The sequence below is a fragment of the Myotis lucifugus genome, unplaced genomic scaffold, assembly GCF_000147115.1.
Source record: "Myotis lucifugus unplaced genomic scaffold, Myoluc2.0 scaffold_5, whole genome shotgun sequence".
Lineage (NCBI taxonomy): Eukaryota > Metazoa > Chordata > Mammalia > Chiroptera > Vespertilionidae > Myotis > Myotis lucifugus.
In genome coordinates this window covers 5,424,138-5,433,119 of record NW_005871053.1, presented here as the reverse complement: position 1 = coordinate 5,433,119, position 8,982 = coordinate 5,424,138, and the positions used below count along the sequence as shown (strand labels likewise).

General features: G+C 41.0%; 1 protein-coding gene across 6 annotated transcripts in view; it reads left to right on the top strand.

Moving 5' to 3' along the window:
• The window catches only part of OSBPL6 (oxysterol binding protein like 6), a 175,639-nt gene that overhangs the window by 443 nt on the left and 166,214 nt on the right, over window positions 1-8,982 (top strand). The gene's annotated exons all lie outside the window — the stretch shown is intronic.

Genomic DNA, 8,982 nt, shown 5'->3' with positions numbered 1-8,982 from the left:
GGACTGATGTAATTGTCAGCAGAAGACGAAACCCGCGCGGGGTGAGAGCGCCCGCGCCCGCGCCCGTTCCAGCTGACGCTTACGCCGCACTTTCACGGAATCCGGGGAGTCGGGAGGAGCGGCCGGGGAAGTTGTGCATTTGGTTTGATTGTGCGCGTGCACTGCGGACTGCCTCGCGGGGCACCCCTGCCCACTCGGCTGCTGGCGCCCCTGCAGCCTTCCCTGCAGCCTTCGTCCACACCCCGGCCAGGGCCGAATCTGCCCCCCCTGGTTCAGACCGGGACAGCTTTAGCATTGCAGTCAGGACGTGCTTCCCCTGCACCCAGCCGGCTACTGCCCGCAGCTCGCGTCTCCCGGGTATTTGGGGGAGGAGAGGATGGGAGACCTGGGGAGGAAGCTGGGAAGAAGTAATGACAGCAGCAGATTTTGAAAAAAAGCCTCTACTGAATGAATATAAGACACATCTGCATGACCTATACTGATTTGGTGGCAATCTGTGATATACCTGAGCGGTAGCTTCAACAGACCTAAAGCTGGGGAAAGCATTACATAATGGATATGAAGCAATTGACATGAAACTAAGTGAACCCTCAGGAGTGCTAGATTATTTCTTCCCTCCCCCCCTCGGACCCAAAAGTCCTATAGGCGTTTTCTCTATTAGAATTTCCATTTTTCAATTGCTGGACTAGTTTTAGCAAATTGTATGTCGTATTCAGTTGTGATATTTTCCCAAATAAAATAATTTCTCTTGAATGTCTTTTCTTAAATTTAAAAACTGCATGCAAATGGATGGTAATGTATTACACAGCTAATTAAATGTGTTATTTCTTCAAAAGTCAAATGAGAAAATATCCCATCTTAATATCCTTAACTTTGTTTTCCTCTTGGCTATAATCCACCCACACCCCACTTGGCTTTTGGAAACATTTCTACAGTTTTAGGTACTGCAAGCTCACAGTGTTGATATTCCTTTCGAATGCTACAGCATTGCAGATACAAAGACTATTAATAAATGAAACAGAAGACCTCGCAGTAACTCAGAGTGAGCAGAGTTCCCAAGGTCGAAGGGAAGCTGCAGCGTAATTCCGCTCTAATCGCCTACAGAGAATATGCACAGCTCTCATTGGGTTATAAGGAAGGCCCTGATTGGTGGAATATTATTCATATTATTCTTTCAACCCAAATTTCATGTTTTCCCCTAAAAATATTTTTTTTCTCAAAGTAGGAACAAAGTATTTTGAAATTAAATCTTTGCTTTTAGAAAGTCTAAAAACCCTGTTTTTGCTCATGTTTTCAGTTTTGATGAGATAACTCAATTATACATTCAGTGGATGTATTCCTTTTGGGATATCGCAGTTTCAAATTATGACGGTTTATCAGTTGTCTCTTGGTTATGTGATTTGGTTGGACTTTTACAGGATCATATATTTTCTTGTGCCTAGATTGCTTTGACTGTATGTTAGCTTTACTTGAAGAAGAAAGGTAAAGTACTTCCAGGATGAAGTGTTTGTGGTTGGATATCTGGACTACCATTGCAGAAATAGATCTAGGTTAATGTATAAGTAAATAAAAGTTTTATGCAACTTTATTCATGACACGGATGAGGGAAAAGATTTAAATTTTAAATTTTAAATCATTAAGTGGATAATTACTTATTGAGCACCATCTGTTCAAGACACTGGTCTAGGCATGTGGGAGATACAAATAAGAATAAAAAAGTCCCTGCCCTCAAGAGTTTGTCGTCTCGTTTGGGAGGACAATGCATGAATTCTCAAAATAAGGATTTTTTTCTTTTACTGCAATGTTTAAGTAATAATTATAATACTCCCCCCCACCCCCTTTTGAGTCTGTTTTTAATCTCGGGAAAAAGGTCTTATACTCTCTGTTGACGTCTGCGACATTTCCCCCCCTCCAACATTGTGTCATTAAGATTAATACATTATGTGTCTGTAACAAATATTTCCCTGTTCTGCCAATTGCCTTTTTTTTTTTTTGCATTAAAAAATATTGCAGAGTGCTGCTCGGATCATTCATGTTTCTGGGGCACTTGTGCAAGTGTTTTTCTTGGCCATATAACTAGGTATAGAATTTTTGATTTGTAGGGTATGTGAATATTTAACTTACTAAATATTAACAAATTACTAGTATTTCCCACAATTGTATTAATTTACATGAGCCAGGGAAACAAGCAAACACAAATCATCAAATACAATCAAGCATTTATATGTGTGTTGAAATATACTTTTTTTTAAAGGAAGAGAATGATGAACTTTAAACTTAGGGTAACAGTTATCTTTTGGGGGAAACCAAAAGGATATGATGGGGAAGAACACATAGGTGCGTGTAAGTTATTGGTAATGATGTAGTTCTCAGATGTGGTGGTAAGTTCATAGGTAATCATATTTTTTAAAAAGAGGGTCAGTCCAGCCAGTGTAGCTCGGTGATTCAGCATTGACCTATGAACCAGGAGATCATGGTTAGATTCCCAGTCAGGGCACTCGGTCCTTGGTGGGGTGCATGCAGAAGGCAGCTGATCAATGATGCTCATCATTGATGTTCCTATCTTTCTCTCCCTTCTTCTCTAAAATCAATAAAAATAAAGACATTAATGCTTTTTTTTTTTTTAAAGAGGGCCATGCATGGATCAGTGATAATTTTAAAGTTCTAAGGAAAAAGAAAATAAGGATAATACAGAGTCTTCATAAGGCAGAACAGGCTACTGCACCAAAAGACCCACACGGTGACAGTTGAGGGCTGAGGAAGCAGTCCCTGTGTACAGGCATGAGTTGCCAAGAGCTCATGGTGGAGACTGCAGGAAGGATGAGCAGGCCTTGCTGAAAAGAGGAAGGCCATCTCAGAGGAAATGATATGAACAGAAGTGGAGGAAGCCATATGAAATTGTCCAACAGTGAACCACTTAGAGGGTTCATAAAAACATCTAGGAAGCCTTAGCTGGTTTGGCTCAGTGGATAGAGCGTCGGCCTGTGGACTGAAGGGTTCCAGGTTTGATTACGGCCAAGGGCACATGCCCAAGTTGCGGGCTCGATCCCCAGTAAGGGGTGTGCAGGAGGCAGCCAATCAATGATTCTCATCATTGGTGTTTCTATCTCTTCCTTTTCTGAGATCAGTCCTATATAATAAAGAGTAATATTGCAAATTTGACCATCACACCCTCATACAAGATGGCCGCCCCCATGTGGACACAAGATGGCCACCACAAGATGGCTGGCAGGGGAGGGCAGTTTGGGGTGACCAGGCCTGCAGGGGGGGGCAGTTGGGGGGAACCAGGCCTGCAGGGGAGGGCAGTTGGGGGGAACCAGGCCTGCAGGGGAGGGCAGTTGGGGGTGACCAGGCTGGCAGGGGAGGGCAGTTGGGGGTGACCAGGCCGGCAGGGGAGGGCAGTTGGGGGGAACCAGGCCTGCAGGTGAGGGCAGTTGGGAGCGACCAGGCCGGCAGGGGAGGGCGGTTGGGGGCAACCAGGTCGGCAGGGGAGCAGTAAGGCCTTGATCAGGCTGGCAGGGGAGTGGTTAGGGGCAATCAGGCAGGCAGGCGGGTGATCGGTTGCGAGCCAGCAATCCCGGATTGTGAGAGGGATCCCAGATTGGAGAGGATGCAGGCTGGGCTGAGGGACAACCCCGCTCCAGTGCACAAAATTTCGAGTACCGGGCCTCTAGTAATAATAATAATAAAAAACATCTAGGAAACAGGTGGATATGGGGGGGTCAGGAGTGATGAGAGAGATCCAAGGGAGGGCCCCTAGTTAGGTTGATGATGGAGATGAGAGTCTCCATTTGCAGACAACTAAGAAGGGAGTTCCTTCTGATAGGGCCAGTATCACAAAATCTATATAGTAAGCTGACAAAAGGCAGAGCTAGGGAGGATAACCCAAATAGCTTAATATCCAGGACTATCTAACATTTTTTGGTGTTTGCTATTTTGATACCCATAGCTTTGACTTTAACTCACTGGAAAGAAAAGGAAAGAATAGATAAAAATTAAATGACCTTGTGCTATATATTTTTCTATCTTTTTCTTTGTTATTCTTTTTCCATATACTAATATGAGAGAAAATCAGTCTAGAAGGAATTGAGTCAGAAATAGAACATCAACTCTTATTTTTTTTATCTTGCATCTTATCAAGGCAATTCTCACTGTAGCTCTGAAGACAGACAAGTATCTACCTTTTGAAAAGAGTGTGGAAAGAGAATGGAGAACAACAGCACTATATTTTTAGAATCTTTTTTTTTTCTTTCAAAAATCAAACCTAAAATAAATCTGGCCTCAATTTCTAGCTGTGGCTTTACTTCCTATCTTTTAAACCAGTGCTTAAGTTTTATCATAAATTTGAAGAAGTTACCTTGATATTTTTTATACATAATACAATGTTGCTACAAGTAACAAACTGTTATCAACTACAAAAGTCTGAAGAATAAAGTATCTAAAAGAACATTAAAATAAAAAGGTTTTGTTAAAACACCATTTCTGGAGATAAAGTCTAAAGTCTGATTTTATTTTAAATTAAGATACCATTTTTGTTTTTTGTTTATCTGGAGCAGCTAGACAAGTTTTCGTATATTCTCGCACCATAGGCAGCAATCTGCACAATTTCTGTTGTATGATTTCCTTGGAATAGAAAAAATAGCACAGTTTGAATGGCATGTTATGAAAAGACATTAATGAAATTCTTTTTGACTTCAGTAAACTTCAAATTGAAGAACTACAAAAAAAGTGTGATCTCCAAGGTAGGCCAACCAAACTAGGGTTCACGTGAAACTCCAGGAGGAAAGCAAGGGAGAAGGAGAGAGCAAAATCCACAAGAAACCAGGATAAAAGAATAGGAAGGTCAGGACAGGAAGTTGGTGGATATTATATCCAAGCTTGTCTTCCAGCCTCATTTCAAACAGTGCCAACAGCCCTGGCTGGTGTGGCTCCATGGTTAGAGCATTGGCCCTCACACTGAAGGGTCAAGGGCACATACCTGGGTTGAGGTTCGATCCCCAGCCCCAGTCGGGGCATGTGCAGGAGGCAGCCAGTCAATCTGTCTTTCTCACATTGATGTTTCTCTCTCTCTCTCTACCCCTTCCTCCCTCCTTTCCACTCTCTCTAAAATCAATGGAGAAAATATCCTCAGGTGAATATCCCCCCCCCCCCCAAAAAAAAAGTGCCAATGGAGGAAATAAATCTGAAGGCTTATGGAGATCAGATATTAGAGAAGAGGTATCTCTCTACATTTTAAATAAAAAGCTTTGAAAAATCTTAAAGAATACAGAACGCATAAGATAAGAGTGATAAATTAAACTCCATTAAAGAAAAGATAGTGTGTGTAACAGTCAGAAGATAAAATATCTCCATACCAGCAAAAAACCATTTATAACATGTGTCAGAGACAAGGAATAACTCTTTAATATCCAAAGAGTTCCTGTGTATCAATAAGAAAAATGATTGGTAATCTAATAGAAAAAGGGGCAAAGGCAATGAATAAACAGTTCACAGAAAAGGAACTACAAATGCTCAACTCAGGGTAAGAGAAATTAATTTTAAATTGTTTAGTCCAGTGATTTTCATACCTATTTTTTTGTCATATCAGGAAAAAATTTATTTTTTTGGTGTGCCACAGAAATTTACTAATTACTTTATGTGTGCCATGAAACAAAAAGGTTGAAAATCTCTGATGTAGTCTATTAAATTGGCAAAGATCTTGATGTTCGTTACTGCTTTATGGTGACAAGGTTTTGGGGGAAACTGACAAGCTCAAACATTGTTGGTAGGGGTGTGAAATGGTCCAGCATCTGTGTAGCAATTTGGAAATATTGCCAAAATTAAAAATTTACCTACCTTCTCATCTCAGGAAACCTAAGAAGTTGTTCTACAGATATACTTGTACATCACAAAATGAATTTGCACAAAGACATCCATTGCAGCATTGTCTGTAAACAAAAGATTTAGAGAGAGCTAAATATCCATCGATATGGGATCACTTAAATAAATTATGAGCAGAAACAAAGCTAGGTAGCTGTTGAAAGGAATGAGGTCATTCTATATTTGCTGATATGAAATGATCTCTAAGATACAAGGAGACAAGTCAAGTTGCAGGGTAGTGTATAGCCCTTGGGGTTTAATAGGAGTTTGTAGATATGTGCTTATGCTTGTAACTGTTAAGACTGGAAGGTGACCCAAGAAACTGATAACAGTGATTGCCTCTGGGGAAGAGAACTGGGTGGTTGGGGTGGGGATGGGAAGGACACTTATTTCATACACCTTTTACCGCTGTTTGAATTTTTAAATATGTGAACTTACCTATTCCAATCAAGATAGCTTTTAAATTTCTTGAGGCTCCCTTGTACTGTTCAAGAATGTTGAGTAGTTGTAACCCACAGCATCCCTTTGCAACGTTAGATCCATGGTAGTTGCCATAAAGACTCACCCTCACTGTCCAGTGGTGTGGCTTAGTGGTTGAGCATTGACCCTTGAACCAGGAGGTCACAGTTTGATTCTGGGTTGCAGGCTTGATCCCTGGTAGGGGGCAAGCAGGAGGCAGCGGATTGATGATTCTCTCACATCTCTGATGTTTCTAACTCTCTCTCCCTCTCCCTTCCTCTCTGAAATCAATTAAAAAAAAAAAGACTCACCCTCACTACTACCCTGACAGGCTAAAGTTCAAGGAGGAGGGAAAATGGAAGCGGTTGCCCTTTGGGACAGGTTGGCACACCTTGGTTCCCTGTAATTGCCCTGCCCTTGCCACTGTGACCCCACCTAGCTGATTTTACAAGGGACATTGTTTAGGACCTACCTGGGTGATGATGAGCGTTCATGGAGAACAGACTTCGCAGAAGGTGGTGGCAGAAGCCTAGGCTGGGAGAACACAGAAATGGAGATGGTATTGATTGCTACTCCAACTCCATCAGATGCAGCTTACAGTGATAAAATAGAGAAAACTGTTATTTTATGGGCCATGGCCTTGAGATTCTCTGCTACCCCTGAGTTTTGGTACGATGTCTAGGAATCTGCATTTTTAAAAGGTGGCCTTGGACCCTAGCTGGTTTGGCTCAGTGGATAGAGGGCCAGCCTGTGGACTGAAGGGTCCTGGTTCGATTCTGGTCAAGGGCATGTGGAGAGGCAACCATTCGGTCTCTCACATGGAAAAATATCCTCGGGTGAGGATTAACAACAACAAAAAATGTGGCCTTGGTTTTGGGAGTCCATTCTGGGAATAATTGATCTCTTCTGCCTTTCTTCATTTATTGATGAGAGCATCCCCATTCATCCCTTAAAGTAACCATTTCCTGGAATAACTTTTTATGGTATTAAACTCTTAAACACATGCTTTCGTAAGAGTGATTGTTTCATTGTGCCTTTGTCCTCCGAGAGCCCACAAAGTGGTACCGAATATTAAGGTATAGAATAGTGAGACAACTCTGGCCAGGTAACTTGGTTAGATATGCCAAGGTTATTGGTTCAATCTCTGGGTCAGGGCACATACATGAAGCAACCAATGAATGCATAAAGAAGTGGAAAAACAAATCAGTGTTTCTCTCTCTCTCTCTTCCTCTCTCTTTATAAAATAAATTTCTAAAAAAAAAAAAAAAGGAATAGTAAAACAGAGAAAGCCAAGGTAGCAGCTTCATGGTTGGTAGGTGATATCTTTGGGAAAAAGAAGTATTTGCTGATATAAATTTAATAAGCATGAGTTACATGAATTATACTGAAGAAAAGGAAAAACTTGGTGACAGTCGGAGGTATTATGCTGCAAAATAATTTTCCTAAAAGGAAATAAAAATAGTTTAATTATCATTAATACACATTTATGCAAAGTTAACAGACATAGCCCTTTATTAGGAATTGGTAATTTTAAATAAAAAATAGCAAAGTATACAGGAGGAAATGTTATATCAGTCTCTTTTTATTAACTTCTAGGCATGAAGTCAGAGTTAAATGTGTATCCTAATAAATGAATCAAGTAAATACTATGCATTCCTTTCCTTTGTGGAAGTTCTGATAATTTAGTGGCTGTTGTCTTTTTCAAACCATTTTATTTGGAAATTAGGAGGGATAGGCAGCAGCCTTGTAGTGGCGTTCCACCGGAGCGTCAGGTGCCAGAGCAGGGTGATGTGGAGAGCGAAGGTTGATAGATGGGGAAAGGTCAGAGAGGCTCGCTGTCACAGGGGGAGGAAGCACTGGATGACCTTCGGGAGCTTGGCATTGCGCAGGACCTGTGGAAGTGTCTAGAAAACCCTTCCCATAACTTTCTGGGGCTATTAAAATTTCAGGCTGCATTTGATCCTTAACTAGTATATCTAGTGTATCTAATTTCTAGGGAATTTGGGAGGAATTTAACTGCATTTCTTTAAGAGATTTAGTAGCATATATTAAATACATTGGGTAACAGTATTGTGCCCAACTGCTTCTTCTTGCCACACATTTAATGTCTTTCCCCCCATACATCCCTCTGTGAAAATAGCTGCTATCTCATGGCACTTTGTATCGCAGTACACGGTGTTCCAGAGAAGCAGTATATATTTGACAGGAAGAGCCCTAGATAGGGACCATGGCTGCGCAAGTTCTGTCCCAGCTTCTCCACTTACTGAGCAGCCACCCTGTACACTCGGGAAGCCTCATCTGCTAAATGAGGGTAAAATGGTGGTTGTTGAAGTGAGTTTTCTAACTTAGTACTTAGAGACAAAGTGCAATTATCAATCATTAATGAAACTTCTATTTACCTAGAAAACAAATGACCAGTGAACCAAAATGACTACATTTGGCTTTTGACTTGTTCAGCCATAGCTGATTTCTTGCTCACCTGCCTTGTAGTGCTATCAAATTCGGAAGTGCCTTGGACATGAAAAACAAATGTACAATTTTGTTACAGTTAGTTGTTTTTAATAGTCAACATTTTGGTTCTTTCAAAATTAGTTTATTATACTGTATTGGGCAAGTCTAAGAAATCTTAATTTCTGACCAATTTGGGATAAAAAAGGCATCAGT